The sequence below is a fragment of the Halichoerus grypus genome, chromosome 15 (assembly GCF_964656455.1).
Source record: "Halichoerus grypus chromosome 15, mHalGry1.hap1.1, whole genome shotgun sequence".
Taxonomy (NCBI): domain Eukaryota; kingdom Metazoa; phylum Chordata; class Mammalia; order Carnivora; family Phocidae; genus Halichoerus; species Halichoerus grypus.
The window spans coordinates 16,884,573-16,903,479 of record NC_135726.1 but is presented as its reverse complement, the minus strand read 5'-3'; the positions used below and the strand labels follow the sequence as shown (position 1 = coordinate 16,903,479).

At 42.0% G+C, this 18,907-nt stretch overlaps 1 protein-coding gene and 1 pseudogene across 2 annotated transcripts in view; both read left to right on the top strand.

Moving 5' to 3' along the window:
- The window catches only part of TANGO6 (transport and golgi organization 6 homolog), a 185,713-nt gene that overhangs the window by 147,777 nt on the left and 19,029 nt on the right, over positions 1-18,907 (top strand). The gene's annotated exons all lie outside the window — the stretch shown is intronic.
- Positions 1,563-2,510, top strand: LOC144380215 (mesoderm-specific transcript homolog protein-like; annotated as a pseudogene).

Genomic DNA, 18,907 nt, shown 5'->3' with positions numbered 1-18,907 from the left:
AGGTCCCTATTTCCTCTGTAGCAGTAGGCAGACTGCACATGAACTGCTGCGGGAAAACCAGAGCACAGGTTTATGGGTTGTGGCTCTGAGTCCTGGCATGCTTCTCAGAGGGGCAGGTTCCAGGTGAGCTACGTGGACCACACTAAGCCTGCCTCTGCCTCTGTGGCCTGAACTCTAGTGACTTGTCTTCCTGACTCATTTCGTTGTTGAAACCGAATTCCTGAAGGACCTCATTTAAAATGTTTCCTTTCTAGCTGTGAATTCAATCCAGGAGATTTTAGTTGCTGCATAAATTGAACTTTTTTCCTCCTCCAAGTGGGTCTGGCTGGATTTCTCCCCAGTGTATGGCCCATATGGGAAGAGAAAAATATATATCCATATGTGTGCTAAGAATGAGTGACCTCGAAATTAATTTTCCTCTTGATTTTAATGGAAACTCATTCCCAGTTGAGTTTATAGAGAGAGTTTATATTAATAATTTACTTCCTGATATCCACAAGGCTCATCTACGGCTGGCACATCAGTATTTAACTGTCAGTGAAGCCATTAGAAGAATGTTTGTTTTGTCAGACCTACAGGCTTTACTCATGATAGAATTTTGCCATATCACGTGTTTGACACCATTTTTATACAAGCACGGACTCATTAGTTATCCCCTAGTTATTATCTAGGACCTTGATGGTGGTGAGGACACACAGATCACAACTCAATAATGCAGATTAATTAAATAAATTGCTGTCGGGTACACACTGCCCTTGATGAGAATCTGCTCTACAAGAGGGAATTAAGAAAGTGTTTTTCATCCATCCTCAAGATCTACAAAACTCTTAGGGCGCCTGGTTGGCTCCATCAGTTAAGCCTCTGACTCTTGATCTCAGCTCAGGTCTAGATCTCAGGGTCTGGATCTCAGGGTCATGAGTTAGGCCCCGCGTTGGGCTCCACACTGGGCGTGGAGCCTACTTTAAAAAAAAAAAAAAAGGGCACCTGGGTGGCTCATTTGGTTAAGCGACTGCCTTTGGCTCAGGTCATGATCCTGGAGTCCCTGGATTGAGTCCCACATCGGGCTCCCTGCTCAGCAGGGAGTCTGCTTCTCCCTCTGACCCTCCCCCCTCTCATGTGCTCTCTCTCATTCTCTCTCTCTGAAATAAATAAATAAAATCTTTAAAAAAAAAAAAACGATCTACAAAACTCTTGCCAAATACACCATGGTTATGTAGGTTGTTAACAATAGGGGAAACTGGGTGAGGGGTATACAGGAATTCTCTGTGCTGTCTTTGCAACTTGTCTGTAAATCTAAAATTATTTCGAAATAAAATTTTAGTTAAAACTATGAGTTCTAACACTATTAAAATAAATCTGTAAAGCTCTATGAGTGGGCTGCGGCCACCAGCATATCCCGGGGCTTCTCACTGCTGTGGCCGGCACTGCCCGCGCAGGCGTACGTAGGCTGTGCCCGGCTGACGGCTGGCCCCGCGCTGCTGCGGGCGCCGTGGCGCTGGGGGCTCCACACGGCTCTGCCGGGATAAAACACAGCTGTGGTGCACCACGATCTCCTCCACAGGATGAGGGAGTAGTGGGTTCCGGTGGGGCTACTTGCTGTGCCCCTGCTTGCAGCCTGTCTGCATAGTCCACACCCGCGCCCCTCTCCCATCTATCTCCTGCTCCTCACTCATGCATGTCGTCAGGCGAATTTCTCACCTACAAGTGACTGCACATCTTCTGGTTGGAAGTCCTGAGATGTGCTCTTACGTGGGTTTCCAACTTCCAGCTGTGATTGGTACAAGATTTGGGAAGCTCTGACCCTGAGGTTTTATTGAGTGATTGCCCTTGATTTCCTGGGCTTGGGCTTCACTGACAAACCAAGACCACGTCACTTTTCCGTACTTGAGCAGGCCAGCACTGTGGAGGCACTTTTGCAGCATCTGGGGCTCCAGAACCACAGGATGAACCTTTTGTTCATGATTACAGAGATATCATTGCTCAGGAGGTGCTCTGTAGGTTCAAGCGGAACTGATCTGGTCAGCTTACCATGAAGAGTCTCTGGCTGTCAAGTGGAGGTGTATTTCCTGAGACTCACTGTCCTCTCCTTCTCCAAGAGCTTCTCAAAAATGGAGGCATGCTGTCATCCATCCTTACACGATTGATGAACTTCTTTGTATTCTCCCAAGGTCTCACCCCAGTCTTTGGGCTATACACACAATACTCTGAGAGTAAGCTGTGAGACATGTGGGCAGGGATACTGAACAATGACTGAAGTCAGTTACCCTCAGTCTCTTACACTATATCAACCAGAGAAAGAAGGTTAGAAGATGCTGGGTGGGAGCTCTTGCTTCTGTAACTGTTCCCATTCATTTTATCTATGGGCCATTGGATCCCATGAATCTCAATCCAGAGTTTTTGGAGCTGTATAGGAAAAGAGTACGATTCCGGATGGCCACATTAGCCACTATCCACCGCTAGAGGATCCCATGGGCTTCCTGAATACATATATGGGTTTCATCAACTCCTGAGCTGGAAAGAGTAACTTCCCTCTGTTACCTCCCCTACTCCCTTATGTTGTGTATTCCACTTAGGAAGAAATGCCCCAAGAGGTCCTGGCCACCAAACACTATTCTCTCACCAAAGTCCACCTGACTCACATGGGTAGTCAGCATGTAGTTAAAAGCCCGCAGAAACTCTAGCTAAGGATGACCTAACAGTCCACCTCCCATTCTTCTCACATCTGAGTGAGTGTATGGACTTGCCTCTGTCTTTGTGCCTCTGATGTGCACTACTTCTCACAGATACAGACAGACAGACATTCTTAAAAGTCTTTTTAACACGTCTATGGACTCTGCTGAAATATTTAGAAGTACTAATTTCTGTCCCATCCTTGGCTGGAATCCTATAGTAAAGACTGAGGAGAGGGTGTCTCCTGACCCGTCCTTGAATGGCTTTAAGGGCAGTGCTGTTTAAAGTTCTCTAAGCAACACAGCTGCAAGTGCCAGTGAGTCTCCCTTGTCATAACTTTGGATTTCGTTTTATCAGCTGCTTTTAATAATGGACATTTTGTTAAAATAGGTTTTGGGTTGAATAATGCAGTATTCTAAGTATACTTTAAGACTATGATTTATCTACATGTATTATATATATTTTCTAAGGATACTAAACCAGCAGATACTCTGGCAGAGTAGTGAACCTTTTAAACATGTTTAATTTCTGAATAAATTGGATTAAATCCAAACTATTTACAGAATTTCCTAAAATCACAGGATATTAAGGACCAGTAGCATCTGTGCCAGAGATTAACTATTATTAGCTAATTCTAACAGCAAATAACAGTCTGACTCTTCATACCTCAGTGCTTAGAAGCATGTCCTTCCTGAGCTGGAGGGGAGGGGATCGTTGTATAGTCCAAATTACCATGCTAAATATACATTGATTCCTTTTATGACAATTGCTTAACTTCTCATTGGTTGTCCCAGAGAGGCTTCCTCATATAGTTCAGTAATCCCTGTACTTTACAGTTAGGAAAGTTCCAGAAACTTTAAGAACAAATACTGAAAGACCTATGAGCAAATGATGCTGAATATTTCTTTTTCTTGCCTTTTTTTTTTTTTTTTTTTAAGTAGGCTCCATGCCCAGTGTGGAGCCCAGTGCAGGGTTTGAACTCATGATGCTGAGATCAAGACCTGAGCTGAGATCAAGAGCTGGACGCTTAACCAACTGGGCTACACAGGTGCCCTGCTGAATTACTTTTTTCTTAAGCCACAGTTTCAATTGTCTTAAAAGAGGATGATTAAGTGATTTTTTAAAAAAGATTTTATTTATTTATTTGACAGAGCACGCAAGTGCGTGCATAAGCAGGGGGAGTGGCAGGCAGAGGGAGAGGGAGAAGCAGGCTTCCTGATAAGCAGGGAGCCCAACAACATAGGGTTCAGTCCCAGACCCTGGGATCCTGACCTGAGCCGAAGGCAGACCCTTAACCAACTGAGTCACCCAGGCACCCCAATTAAGTGATTATTTTAAATTCTTTTTTTTATTAGCAACTTCAGGTATAACAACTGAAGCTGTAATAAATGTTTATTTTCTATTAATAAAAATGAATTTTGACAAAAGTGGCAAAAAAAAACCTCTATAAGTGCACACACCATTACTGAATGAGTGAGAAAGTGTGTGTGTGTGTGTGTGTGCACACACAGCAAAATATCTGGTTAGTAAAGTGAGAGAAGAAATAGAAACTCTATCCAGAGTTCTCACATCTGTGTGTAGCCAGTGAAAGCAACACTCCTGGTCTTACCAGTATTAAAATAATTTGTGGCCATGGAAGATTATTGTCACTTTCAAAAAGCCATGTGAATGGAAAATCTCTCTCCTGTTCTCCAAAGCAGCTCTATCTTGCACTCACTGAAATTTATAAATTGTGCTTACTTAGTGAATAAAGAAAAGGAAATGGGATGGGATGAATGTATGATTCCTCTTCCTGGTGCATCCCTAAGGCCAGGTGTGTTAAATCTTGTAATCATAGGTGTGATTATAATCAGCGGCACTTTAATGAGAAACGGAGATCATCACAAAGCTTTCAGTCTAAGATTTATCTTTTCTGCTGTTTTGCCCCCAGGAACAGCTGAAATGAAAATGCTACTTTGTTGATGAAATGGTGTGTGTGTGTGTGTGTGTGTGTGTGTGTGTGTGTGTGTCCCTTCTAATCACTATTTCTGAAAATGCTACTTTGTTGATGAAATGGTGTGTGTGTGTGTGTGTGTGTGTGTGTGTGTGTGTGTTTCTCTTCTAATCACTATTTCTGAAGTTACAGAGTGCCAAAAGATAATGCCAGGTTTCAGTGAATTTTCTCTTGCTGGTAGATGTGCCCGCCAAGGACCTCTGTGGTTCCGGCAGCTTGGAAAGGAGGCAGAAAGTCCAGCAAGAGGCAGGGGTTCAGAAGATCAAGAGATAGATTAGGATCAAAAAGGGAAGACGTCACAACCCCCACTCATTTGAAAGTAGCCAGAATCTTGTGCAATCAAGACAATATCCACACTGGAGGGAGATACTGCATTCACTTTCTTAATGAAAAACTTATTTTCTCTGCTTACCCTTGTTTTGGCCTTATGACCATATCTGTTAACTGTTAATTTATTCCCATTATAGCCTGAAGCCCAGGAGAAGCCAGAAGGAACTCCCTTTTAACCCATTCTATCTTACCCATACTGAAACTTAAATTTACTAGGAGTACCCAGGGGAGGAGGTATGTTTAGACCTGTGCCTTCTGTTGGCCTCAGAGTTAAGAACAGCCCTCCTCAACATGGAGAGGGTAAGCTGAGCAACAGAATGAAAAAAATTGTGCCTAACTATCCAGGTCTTTGCAACTAACTTCCCAGGTCTTTGCAAAGTGACTTGTTTAAGTATTGTAGATATTTAGAACATCCATTTTCATAAATTCATTCCAAAGACAATAATGAATAATTGGGGCAGTAATGGCTGAGTAATAGGCTACCAGCCAGGCCCTCCTTCAGATAACAACTATAAATTCTGGACGTAATATAGTAAGCAGCTACCTTGAGACCCTGGAGAGTGCTCAACTGCAGGCAGATTCTCATGGGGAGTCTGTGCTCAGAGGAGAGGCATTGGACAGAGTCAGTTTCCATTTTCTTGGCTTTTAACGTAGGGACAAGTCTATTTGGGAGCGAATGCAATGCAGGAGGGCCAATGGTAGAGATATCACAGTCTTTCTAGGGGAACCAGAACACTGAATCGGGAAACCACAGCTCCAGGACAGAGAAGGGAAATCCTGGAATGGGTAGATTCAGAGAAAGGCGTCCCAAATTCTGTCTGCCTACATGTAGAACTGACCCCTGAACCAAGCAAGATAAGTGCCCACTTTAAAAAAAAGAAGCAGCAGAAACCACTAATTGGAGAAGAACAAAATCTAGGGTCTTCTTAATTTAACATTCATAATGTCCAGGATATAGTCCAAAATAACTCAATATATGAAAACCAGGAAAATGGAAATATTCTCAATAGAAAAGAAAATCAACTGAGACCAACCCTAAGATAATCCTGATGTTGGGATTTTAAAGCAGCTTTATAATTATCCTTAATGAAGTAGAAGAGAAAAATGCCTACAATTAATAAAAAGATAGAAATCTCAACAAATATTATGTAAGACTGATGAATCACTGGACTCTACCTTTGAAACTAATAATACACTATATGTTAACTAATTGAATTTAAATAAAATAATAATTCTAAAAATTAAAAAAAAGAAATCTCAGCAAAGAAATAGAAATGATTTAAAAAAGAGAGCCAAATGGAAGTTCTAGAACTGAAAACTACAATACCTGAGATTTTCTTTTTATTTTTTAAAATTTTTCTTTTTAGATGTTTTTTAGTTATTCATTTGAGACAGAGAGATACAGAGAGAGAGAGAGCATGAGCAGGGGGAGGTGCAGAGGGAGAGGGAGAAGCAGGCTCTCTGCTGAGCAGGGAGCCGGACGCGGGACTCACGACCCGAGCCAAAGGCAGAGGCTTAACCATCTGAGCCACCGGGAGCCCCTGAGATTTTCTTTTTAATTTTATTTTATTATGTTATGTTAATCACCATACATTACATCATTAGTTTTTGATGTAGTGTTCCATGAGATTTTTTTTTTTAATCACTGAATGGAATTAAAACAGGTAGTGCAATAGAGATGATCGAATGTGAAGAAGAGAGAGAGAAAAAAAAAGATTTAAAAAGTAAGTGATCTAGAGTGACCAGAGGCTCTCAGAAACCTAAACCTATATTTCCCCTGGGAGCCATGGTTCAGTATCCAACTAATTCAGTGTTGATGGCAACTTTATAGAACATAACCACCGTGAATAATGAGAATTGGCTGTAGAAAAAAGTTGATGATCTTAAAAAAAGGATGAGTGATCTGGGACTGACCACAGTTCTAGATTTATTTAGATAACTACTACTACTGTCCTCTATATTGTTTACAGAAAGCTGACTTCTTAGACGAACTGTGAAGTACTTGAGAACTTTGCACATGGGTTTACAGTGACTAAATGTGACAGCAATTTATGTGACTCTTGATCTTGGGGTTGTGAGTTCAAGCCCCACAATGAGTACAGAGATTAGTGAAAAATAAAATCATTTATTTATTTATTCATTCATTCATTCATGTATGAATGAGACACTGCACTCGACAGAGCAGGGGAGGGGCAGAGGGAGAGGAAGAGACTCTCAAGTAGACTCCCCGCTGAGTGTGGAGCCTGATACAGGGCTCGATCCCACAACCCTGAGATCATGACCTGAGCGGAAACCAAGAGTTGGAGGCTTAACCGACGGAGCCAGCCAGGCATCCCTGAAGATTTTATTTTTCAGGGGTGCCTGGGTGGCTCCATCAGTTAAACTTCTGACTCCTGATCTCAGCTCAGGTGTTGATCTAAGGGTCATGAGTTTAAGTCCCACACTGGGCTCCGTACTGGGTGTGGAACCTACTTAAATAAAATAAAATCTTTTTTAAAAAAATGTGCCAGCATTTTATATTGAAACTTTCTCCCTTGCTTTTTAATATTAAAAGGTATTTCCTAGAGCATAGCTTTTCTTCCTTCTAATCACTCATTTTAGGTGAAAAAAACCAATCTAGGGGCGTCTGGGTGGCTCAGTCGTTAAGCGTCTGCCTTTGGCTCAGGTCATGATCCCAGGGTGCTGGGATCAAGCCCCACATCGGGCTTCCTGCTCCGCGAGAAGCCTGCTTCTCCCTCTCCCACTCCCCCTGCTTGCGTTCCTTCTCTTACTGTGTCTCTGTCTGTCAAATAAATAAATAAAATCTTAAAAAAAAAATCTGTACTCTGTCTAGTAGGAGATAAGTAGTAGGCTTTAGAATTCATTCTTTCAAGATGATAAACAAGTCTTAACACCAGGTCCTGTCTTCAAAAATAAGCAAACCCTGGAAACATCTTTAGGGGGAAGAGTTTGGGATTAATTACTAAATGATGGCTGGGTCTCAGGTTCTGAGCTAAACCCAGCCCCCCTTCCCCCAGGAATGATTTTGAATTCCTTCTTTGAGTCCAGTGATGGACTCTGATGACAGAAGGCTCTTCCTGATAACATGATGAATAGTGGTTTCACTAACATTTGTGTATTCAGAGGTTACTCTCCTAGTTCTTTGTCAGAGAGAAGGCAAACCCTGGCTTAGAAAGAAAGAGAGAGAGAGAGAGAGAAAGAAAGAAAGAAATGGCTTGAGTGTGATGTTAGGCATTTTTGGTTACAGCAGTTACTCGGGGTCCATCCAAAACATTGGGTGTGTGAGTCCCAGGTTCACCTTGCTTCCTGTCAGTCCAGACCGAGAACTGGGACCGAAGAGGACATGACACTTAATCTCTGACACGACACAAATGGCAAGTTATAAGTAAATGGATACACGGAATGGAAACTTTTCCTTCCTTTTATTGGTTTTGTTCTATCCCAAAGGTTATTTTGACATTTGGTGTGGTTTTCGTGCTGTGAGTACAGTAAATGGGCCCAGTTTCCTTCCCAGAGCCAGTTTCACACATTGCTCTTTTTAACAGCTCGAAGGCCCTGTGTGAGGAGTAAATGAAAAGAACACTTATATAAATAGGACTGGGATCCAGGTAATAATTATTCCCCTATAAACTTTGAAAAAGTGCTTGGGGGAGAGAGAGCCCGTCCAGGACTGAAATTAAAGAGCCTCTTCCCTTCCTGGGAGCGTAAAGGTCCAGCCAGTGGACCAAGGCAGCAGGTCTGTTGATCATCTGCTCCTGGCCGGGGCCTGGCTGTTTACAGTGTTGGTATTATTCATAAAAGACATTTAATAAGAATTCATCATTCGTTGGACACTGTTCACAGTGTCAAGAGAGACAGAGGCTTAGAGGGACTTTCAAATAAGTCCTAGCTTTATAAATGGTCTCTTCCCCCAAAACTCTTCCTTCTTTTCTCTCAGACAATAGAGATGCTGCCACTCCCTTTCAGTCTTAGAAGAAGGGATCCACTCGGGCTCTGTAGTCGTTTCCTGGGGCTGCCTAACCAAGTACCACTGACCGTAGAACTTCACTGTCTCCTAATTCTGGAGGCTGGAAGGCCACACTCAAAGTGTCGACAGGGCTGTGTGCCCTCTGAAACCTGTAGGAAAGTTCCTCCTTGCCTCTCACTGGCTTCCGGTGCTTGGCCGGCAGTCTTGGGCATTTATTGGCTTGGAGCCACATAGCTCCAGTCTCTGCCTTTGTCATCACATGCATTCTCCCTGTGTGTCTGTGTCTTCACGTGGCTTCCTTCTTCCTTTCTGGAATAGGGCCCCCCTCCTCCAGTATGACTTTAAGTAGTCACATCACAATGACTGTTTCCAAATAAGGTCACATTCTGAGGTACTGGGGGTTAGGACCTCACTGTATCTTTCAGGAGCGGGGACACACAATTCAACCCATACTGGGCCCCTAGGATTCCATAGTCCTTTCTCTTTTGTGCTTATGCTTCTCCACCTGTTCATTATTGCTGCATCTCGAGAAGCCTGTTCTGCATGGGGTGTCTCTTCTCTGTCACACTCTTCCTTTTTTTTCTCTCTCCTTTAAGTGTCTGTACCACATACTCCAGCCTCATGAAGACAAGAGAAGCACTGTTTCTGACATGCTTACCTGGAAAGAACGTAATTCTGACACTTGAGTAGACAGAATAAGGAGGTGCATGGAGTAATTTTTTGGACGCTTGGACTTGGTGCAAGTTCTGGTCTTGGTGCAAATCTCTTAACCTCTCTGAACCTCTCTGAACCTCATTTGCACATCAGTCCTATCCCCTGACACGGATGTGGCAAGAATTAGATGGAATGACATGTGAAACTCTGCAAACTGTAAAGGGTTGTAAATATAGAAGATGACAGTGATGATGGTTACTCCTCATCGCTGGTGCTGGTGGGATTGTTAGGACTACTATCATCACCACCACTGCTACTATTGTATCTTAGATTTGCTGGAGTTTTGAATGATTTTTTTAAACCCACCAAAGATAATTTTATATTCAATCTGAATGAATAGGCAGTTTATTCCATGGTTGGAACTTTTAGAACCTTTTTATCATGCCAGGCTCACACCATCAGGCATCTCAGGTTTTAGAAGACAGGCTTTATTACATGAAATCCAGCCTTCCAACTCTGTGCGAGGATCTTATGATTGCATATGCCACCTTCTTCTTCCTCATGGATACCAACTGGACTGGAAAACGTAGAAGAATCTAGACGCTTTGTAGTTATTGAACCAGAGGACTCAACCTATGTTTGGACATGATTTGACCTCCAACAGTATTGTTTTCTCCCTTTCTTCCCTATCACTGTGAAGCAGTGGATATAGTACCACAAATAATAATACCACTTATTTTTTTAAATTTAAAAAAAATTTTTTCATTTATTTGAGAGAGAGAAAGAGCACAAGCAGGGGGCGTGGCAGAGGGAGAGGGAGAAGCAGACTCCCCACTGATCAGGGAGCCCGATGCGGGGCTCAATCCCAGGACCCTGGGATCATGACCTGAGCCGAAGGCAGGTGCCCAACCGACTGAGCCACCCAGGCACCCCCGAACCTCAGAACAAATAGGGGAACGTGGCTGGCTCAGTTGGTAGAGCATGCAACTCTTGATCTCAGGGAGGGGAATTCGAACCCTACGTTAGATGCAGAGTTTACTTAAAATTGGTATGCCTGGGTAGCTCAGTCAGTTGAGCATCCAACTCTTGATTTCAGCTCAGGTCACGATCTCAGGGTCATGAGGTCAAGCCCCATGTCAGGGTCCACACTCAGTGGGGAGTCTGCTTGAGATTCTCTCTCTCCCTCTCCCTCTGGCCCTCCTCCCTTTCTCTCTGTCTCGTGGGCACCTGCTCGCATGCTCTCTCTCTCAAATAAATAAATCTTTTTTTTTTTTTTAAGATTTTATTTATTTATTTGACAGAGAGAGAGACAGCGAGAGAGGGAACACAGGCAGGAGGAGTGGGAGAAGGAGAAGCAGGCCTCCCACTGGGCAGGGAGCCCGATGCAGGGCTCGATCCCAGAACCCTGGGATCATGACCTGAGCTGAAGGTAGACGCTTAACGACTGAGCCACCCAGGCGCCCCTAAATAAATCTTTTTTTAAAAAAAAGAAAAGAAAAGGAAAGAGCAAATAAAGATTATTTTAAAGCAAATAATTATGCCAGTAGTGGATGAAAATATCCATTAAGCAGTCACCTGTTTCTTTCCCATGCTGAGCATATTTAAAGTAACGTTTTAGTTAATCAAGTGGAGACTTGTACCAAGTTCCAGTTCCCATTCAGCCATCTACTTTTTCTGTAAATAGCAAAGTTCTCATCACTTCTCTGTGGCAAAGGGTTGCCAAAAAAACTGTGATGATTTTTTTACACCTGTTATATATATTTAGAAGCTTGTCTTACTCTGTTAAAGCCCAATGTAATTTGCTGTCTTTTCCTTCCTAAGACCCAGTCAGACCAGAAGCACAACTTCTCAAATGTTCATTCCCACACATCAACAACCAAATGTTTAGTCATTAATGAATGCCTGTTTTTCCAAGGATCTCTACCGTCTGTCAAATACAAGATTTGTATATGGGATAGCAACTCAGAAGTCATACCCTTAAACGGCTGAGTTAAAGAGGGTTTACAGCTAGATAACCCTGGATAGTATCCGGGGCATTTTTCAGGGGCGTATTTGTCCCAGGATCTGAGCGCTGAGAGAATAGGGCTAGAAGGTGTCAGGAGAAGACTGGTGCCAGGCTGGAGTCAGAGCCAACCTAAGGGAAGTTGCACAGGAGAAAGGCAAGGCCAGGTCCAGGCAGATGAAGACACTTCTGCCAGGCTGCTGCAGCTGACCTAAAGGGAGGTGAATGAGTGTGCTGTGTTCATCGATAGCACAGTAGCCCCATTCCCCCTCATCTTGTATTTTTTTCCTCACGCAATTTCCTAAATTGAGGTATAACTCATATCTATAAAATTCACCCTGTTAAAGTATGTGATTCAGGGGCGCCTGGCTGGCTCAGTCAGAAGAGCAACTCTTAATCTCCGAGTCGTGAGTTCAAGCCCCACATTGGGTGTAGAGATACTTAAAAATAAGTAAGGGGCGCCTGGGTGGCTCAGTTCGTTAAGCGTCTGACTTCAGTTCAGGTCATGATCTCAAGGTCCTGGGATCGAGCCCCACGTTAGGCTCCCTGCTCAGCAGGGATTCTGCTTGTCCCTCTGCCCCTCCCCCTGCTTGTGCATGTGTGTGCTCTCTTTCTGTCTTTCTCTCTCTCAAATAAATAAAATCTTTAAAAATAAATAAATATGTTTTAGAAGTTTGAAATGTGCAATTCAGAGTTTTTAATATATTCATAAAATTGCTCAAATACCACCACCATCTAATTCCAGGGCATTTTCATTACCCCCCAAAAGAAGCCCTGTAGTCATGAGCAGTCACTCTTCCCCATCCCCCTTCCCCAACTCTTGCCACCATAATTCTACTTTCTATCTATGGATTTGCCTTTCTAGACATTTCATATAAAAGAAATCACATACTATGTGACATTTTGTGTCTGGCTCCTTTCACTTAGCATGATGTAGTCAAGGTTCATCCGTATTATAGCCCTGTATCGGGATTGCATAACTTTTTATGTATGAATAATATTCCATTGTGTGAGTATACCATATTTGTTTATCCATTCATCAGTTGATGGACATTTGGGTCATTTCCACTATTTGACTCTTTTCAATAATGTTGCCGCGAATATTTGTATACACATTTTTGTGCAAACGTATGTTTTCATTCTCATGGGTATATGTCTAGGAGTGGAATTGCTGGGTCATATGGTGACTCTACATTTAACTTTTTGAGGAACTGCCAGACTGTTTTCCAGCTGTGTCATTTCTCATTCTCACCAGCAATGTATGAGGGTTCCAAATGCCCCACATTCTCGTTAATACTTGTTATTGTCTATCATTTACTAGGATTATCGCCATCTTAGTGGGTATGAAGTGGTGTAGTTTAAATTTGCATTTCCCTGATGGCTCAAGATGTTGAGCATTGTTTCATGAGCTTATTAGCCATTTGTAGGTCTTCTTTGGAGAAATGTCTATTCACAATCTTTGCCCATTTTTTTAATTGGGTTACTTGTCTTTTTATCATTAACATATTTGTTTTTTAATTTTGATTTTTGTATCCAAAAATGTTATTCACAGTTTTATAAAACTTAATTCAAAGATCCATAGCCCAGCCTCCTTTCTTACCCTCCATTCTCACTTCCCATCAGCAACTATTTTCAACTTATTTGTTTCTTTAAATGTTTACTTCCATATTTCTACATAGCATGCTTACACTGCTATTTCTTGATTTTTCACCCCACTTATTGACTTCCTGCTAGATCTAATATGTGAAAGTAGGACTTATTCAGGGATTATGCTCCTAAGATGGAGAAGAGTGGCCTGTGGTGAGACGGAGCGAAGCAGCATAGTGGCTTAGACTTAGAAGGTAGACTCTAGAGCTAGAATGTCTGGGATTGAATCCCAGCTTTACACCTCAGTGGAAGTGAGACCCTGCACAAGTTAGCTGACATCTGTGTGCCTCCATTTCCTCATCTGTAAAGTGGGGAGAATAATAGTACCACTTTATAGGGTTGTTTTTAAAATTAAATGACCTTAGTTATGTAAAGCATTTAGAATCTGTACGTTCTATGTATTAGTTATTATTTAGGATGTATTATTTAGTATGTGCTAATTATTATTAACATGCTCTCCACAAACATATGTATTCTCCTTCCCGTTTTCCCTATATAGTTATGTTACAGGTTTTGCTCGATCAGCATTTAGTGTTTATGTTATCATGGCTGTAACTGTTATCCACAGCTGAGCCATATAATATACTGTGATTACATTTCCTTTCTTGTATGAATTTTGGCTTTCTCTGAAGTTAATAAATGTCTCAGGTTTACATTTGTTATTTTAATGTGAACCTATTACCAATTTATCCCCCATACCAAATGTTCATAAATCTCTTAAAAGGTTCAAACATATCAAGTACTCTAACAGTTTCATCTTCTGAGAGGCATATCTCCTGCACCCTTCCACTCACTTGCTCTTATCTGGACTAGTTACTTTCTAAGCTTACTGCAAGATTTAAGAACACAGCACTTAAAACTTAATGATGCTCTGCGTGCGTGGGCAATACTTATGGACTGGTGAACTTAATAGGAGGAAGATGATCTAGCCAAGTCATTTCATCAGGATACTTCCTTTCATTGGTAGACTCCAAGACTCTTTTGAAGTCTTTTCTTTGGAGCTGGTCAGAGAAAATCATCTGGTCTCTCCTACCTAGAGGATGTGAGCCTGGCTGCCAGGATTCTGGAAAATGAGTGGAAGGAGGATGGCGGCCTCACCATTTAGTATGTAGACTTTCACTTAATCGTTGTGTTTTCAACATGGTAGCCTCATCCTTATTGGCACCTGATGTCCATCTATCCAGAGTCTCTCTGGTTGGATCCTCTGAAGGGTAAAACTCTAAGCTTCTGCTGTGGTTGGGGAAGGGCAGTCACCTGGGTACCAGGCCACCTGATTATTACTCAAACTTCCAATCAGCGCTTCTGTTCACCTCCATTTTAAGAGGTATGACCCACCAATTCCAAAAGGTTTTTGATTTTGCATTAGGCTTGCTTCTGGATTTAGTGAATCAGTTTATCATCCAAACTAAGATACTTCTGAGAGTGAAAGAGGACACTTAATAATTGTGTAAGTGCAGCAGATGTAAAACTTACTAACCTGGGCAAATCAGGATGGTGACCCTAGAATTCATCCAACTGCTTTCTAGCATCTAAACTTTTGTTGCTATTGCCTTGTTAGTGCTTTTTGTTCTGATAACTTAATGCCATTTTGTACCCCTTTACTGTCATGTTAGTGGGGTTACAGGAAAGGGCAATAGTGTACTCATGTGTTCAGTCCATCAGCTTTCAGATGGCAGCCTCCATCCTTCCTTCTTTATAGACGAAGAAAGTAGGTATGGAGGATATATGTGACTATAGTCAGAACTCTTTGGGTTTTAAGCAACAGAAACCTACTCTGAACTAGCTTAAGCAAAGAGAACTTTTTAGCCTACCAAATCCAAAGAAGGGCTGAACAGTCATGTTGTGGGAAAAGCTGGGATAGAGCTGGTTATCAGTGACTCCTAGAATCAGGAATTGAAATGCTCCACTTCTTATCTCTGCTTCTTCTGTATTTCACTTTTGTTCTTTTGCACTGAAGTCCAGCTTTCCTCCTGTGGCAGCAGTATGACCACTGACAGTGTCCCAGTGTTGCTCTTACGTCCAACACTCAGAGATACCCTCCCTGGCCCCAAATGCAAAAGTTGCAGGGAAGAAACTTAATGGTCCAGCCAAGATCAGATGCCCATCCCCAAATCAACTTGGTTGGGCCAGGTGGGGTATGTGTAAATGCTGTTTTGTGTAAAACCATGTTCAGCCTCCACTATACCCACCTGTGAGGGAAGAGGTGGGGGTCAGTGCCTAGGAGTGGGGGATAGTCCCATAGATTTCCTCAATAGTAGCTTGGCCAGATTCATATGACAGTAGTGATGGATTTGAGAAATAGAGCCGAAAAGATTACAACTCATTACCTTACTGTGACTGCTAAAATATCAATGTTCAACCTTTTCTAGTGATAACATAAGTGACAGTTTGGAAGCCCTGACATTTAAGACTGCTCCCTTTCTGCCTCTTCTGCATAATCATTTACATAGATCTACATATGTTAGAACTTGGTTTGTCTTCCTCTTCTGCATCAGACTTACACTATTTTATTTTCTGTAGGATAGCCTATTCCTTACCCTTCTTATCTGATCTAAAAAGACCAAGAATAAAATATTACCAATCAAACTAAGAATTTTAGAATGTTATTTATTTTTAATTATTATTTTAATTAACATATAATGTATTGTTTGTTTCAGGAGTACAGGTCTGTGATTCATCAGTCTTACACAATTCACAGCGCTCACCACAACATATACCCTCCACGGTGTCCATCACCCAGCCACCCCATCCCCCGACCCCCCTCCACTCCAGCAACCCTCAGTTTGTTTCCTGAGATTAAGAGTCTGTTATGGTTTGTCTCGCTCTCTGGTTTCATCTTATTTCATTTTTTCCTCTCTTCCCCTATGATCCTCTGCCTTGTTTCTTAAAATCTGCATACAAGTGAAATCATATGATAATTGTCTTTCTCTGATTGACTTATTTCGCTTAGCATAATACCCTCTAGTTCCATCCGCATCATTGCAAATGGTAAGATTTCATTTTTTGATGGCTGCGTAATATTCCATTGTGTGTGTGTGTGTGTGTGTGTGTGTGTGTGTGTGTGTGTGTATACCACATCTACTTCATCCATTCATCTGTCGATGGACATCTGGGTTCTTTCCATAGCTTAGCTATTGTGGACATTTCTGCTATAAACATTGGGGTGCAGGTACCCCTTCAGATCACTACATTTGTATCTTTGGGGTAAATACCCAGTAGTGCAATTGCTGGGTCATAGGGTAGCTCTATTTTCAACTTTTTGAGGAACCTCCATACTGTTCTCCAGTGTGGCTGCACCAGCTTGCATTCCCACCAACAGTGTAGGAGGGTTTCCCTTTCTCCGCATCCTCACCAACATCTGTCGTTTCCTGACTTGTTAATTTTAGTCATTCTGACTGTGTGAGGTGGTATCTCATTGAGGTTTTGATTTGTACTTCCCTGATGCCAAGTGATGTTGAACACTTTTTCATGTCTTCTGCCCATTTCTTGATTGGATTATTTGTTCTTTGTGTGTTGAGAATTTTAGAATGTTAAAGGTGGAAGAGGCCTTAGAGACTATTTAATTTGTATTTCACAAAAATTTCCCTTGGCTTGGGGCACCTGGGTGGCTCAGTCATTGGACATCTGCCTTCGGCTCAGGTCATGATCCCAGGGTCCTGGGATTGAGCCCCGCATCGGGATCTCTGCTTGGCAGAAAGCCTGCTTCTCCCTCTCCCACTCCCCTTGCTTGTGTTCCCTCTCTTGCTGTGTCTGTCTCTGCCAAATAAATAAAATCTTTAAAAAAAAAAATTTCCCTTGGCTTATTAACCTTACAAGTTGTTCTTCTGACATAAGGTCTTCATGGTCAAGTAAGTTTGGAAGATGCTGCATACGACTATATATTTTCCTCTTGGCGATTAGGTACTTGTTAACCTTTTAAAGGGTCTGAGAAGGCCTGCAGCAAAGAAAACTTAAAATTTCTTCAACTCATTTACCGAGGAACCCTTTCTTCATTATAAGCCTGCCAAGTAATAATGTTCCATGGAATATACTTTGGGAAATAATCCAGCTGTCTTGTTTTATGAATGAGGAAAGAAAGTTCATGAAGAGACAAGTGGTTATAAGTTTCCAAAGCTAATGCCGGGAAGAACTAGCACTCATTTCCAGTTGTTCCTGGTAGCTTAGCTTACATTGGCTAAATGCTAATAAAAGGATAGCGTCTCCTTCTCTTTCTTCTACTTAATTCACTCATTCACCTGGAACAAGGTTCATCTTATTCTCCAGGGTGTCTTAGGTGACATCATAAAGGAAGCACAAGTTAAGCACCAGATTTGGGAATATCTACTGTCAGCTCCCTTTCTCTATATCAGACCCAACACATTTTTATTATAACAAATTATTATAACAGATATTTTGGTGTTTCCCCTTTATTCTCCTGAAATGAAATTTATAGCTTCTTAACCTACATATATATTTTAAAAATCAATATAATGTCCTAACTGTAATATGAAGAAGGAATAAAAGAATAGTCGTTTATACTAAAATAACATATATTTTAATACATAAATGTCTAGGCTAGCTCTAAGATATAATGAACTATTAGGTTGCTCTTATACGTAGCCTCATCGTGAATGTCACACTTACAAATACAAAATTATACAGATATCTTACACTAGCAGCTCAGAAGTACATTGTGGAGCTTGATTCTCCAAAAGAGTAAACCAGGGGCACCTGGGTGGCTCAGATGGTTAAGCATCTGCCTTCGGCTCAGGTCGTTATTTACAGGGTCCTGAGATCGAGTCCCAGGTTGGGCTCCCGGCTCGGCAAGGAGTCTGTTTCTCTCTCTCCCTCTGCCTCTCCCCCGGCTTGTGCTCTCTCTTTCTCTCTCTCTCAGATGAATAATAAAAAAAAATCTTCGAAAAAGTAAACTACTCTATAAAACTCTAAACAAATGAAAATATTATCACCTCTTAGTTTATATGGTAGTTGTAATCCTGAAAAATTCAATGTATCTTAAAACTCTAAAAATACTTTGAGCATTTGCTATGTGATAGCACTTATATCTAAGTGCTTTCCATTAATTAATTCACTTAATCTCCATTATGCATTTAGGTATGATTAATATCCCCATTTTACACGTGAGGAAACTAAGACAGAAAAGAGAAGTAACTTATCCGACAGCTGGTAGGTGGCAGAGCTGAGGTAGAGAAACCAGGCAACACGGCTCTGGGACTCCATGTTCAGTGACTGTCATCTGAAGGACTCAGAGACCAAGTCACTCGGGCATTTTCTACACACAGCATGGCTAAGAGAAGGCTGTTTCAGATCCTGGAAACCTGATGCCCAAAAGGAAAACGGGCCAGACTACCTCCTGACAGCTTATTTACTGTCTGCCCTGGAGAAGGATGGAAGAGTGAGAGGAGAGTGTTGGGGGCTGGCCTTGGACCCAGGTGCCCTGACCTCCCAGGCCCTGCCAGGGTGAACTCTTCAGAGAGCAGAGACAGGAAACAACCCTGGCTTCCTCTCCCCCTACATCATGTCCCGCGATCTCTTGCCAAAAGTTTAGACCAACCACGGACTACACTGTCCAGCAACTTCCCATAATGTACACAGAACTGAAAAAAGCAGGGAGCAGACCAAACACCTTCAGGGCTGCTAGGCTGGG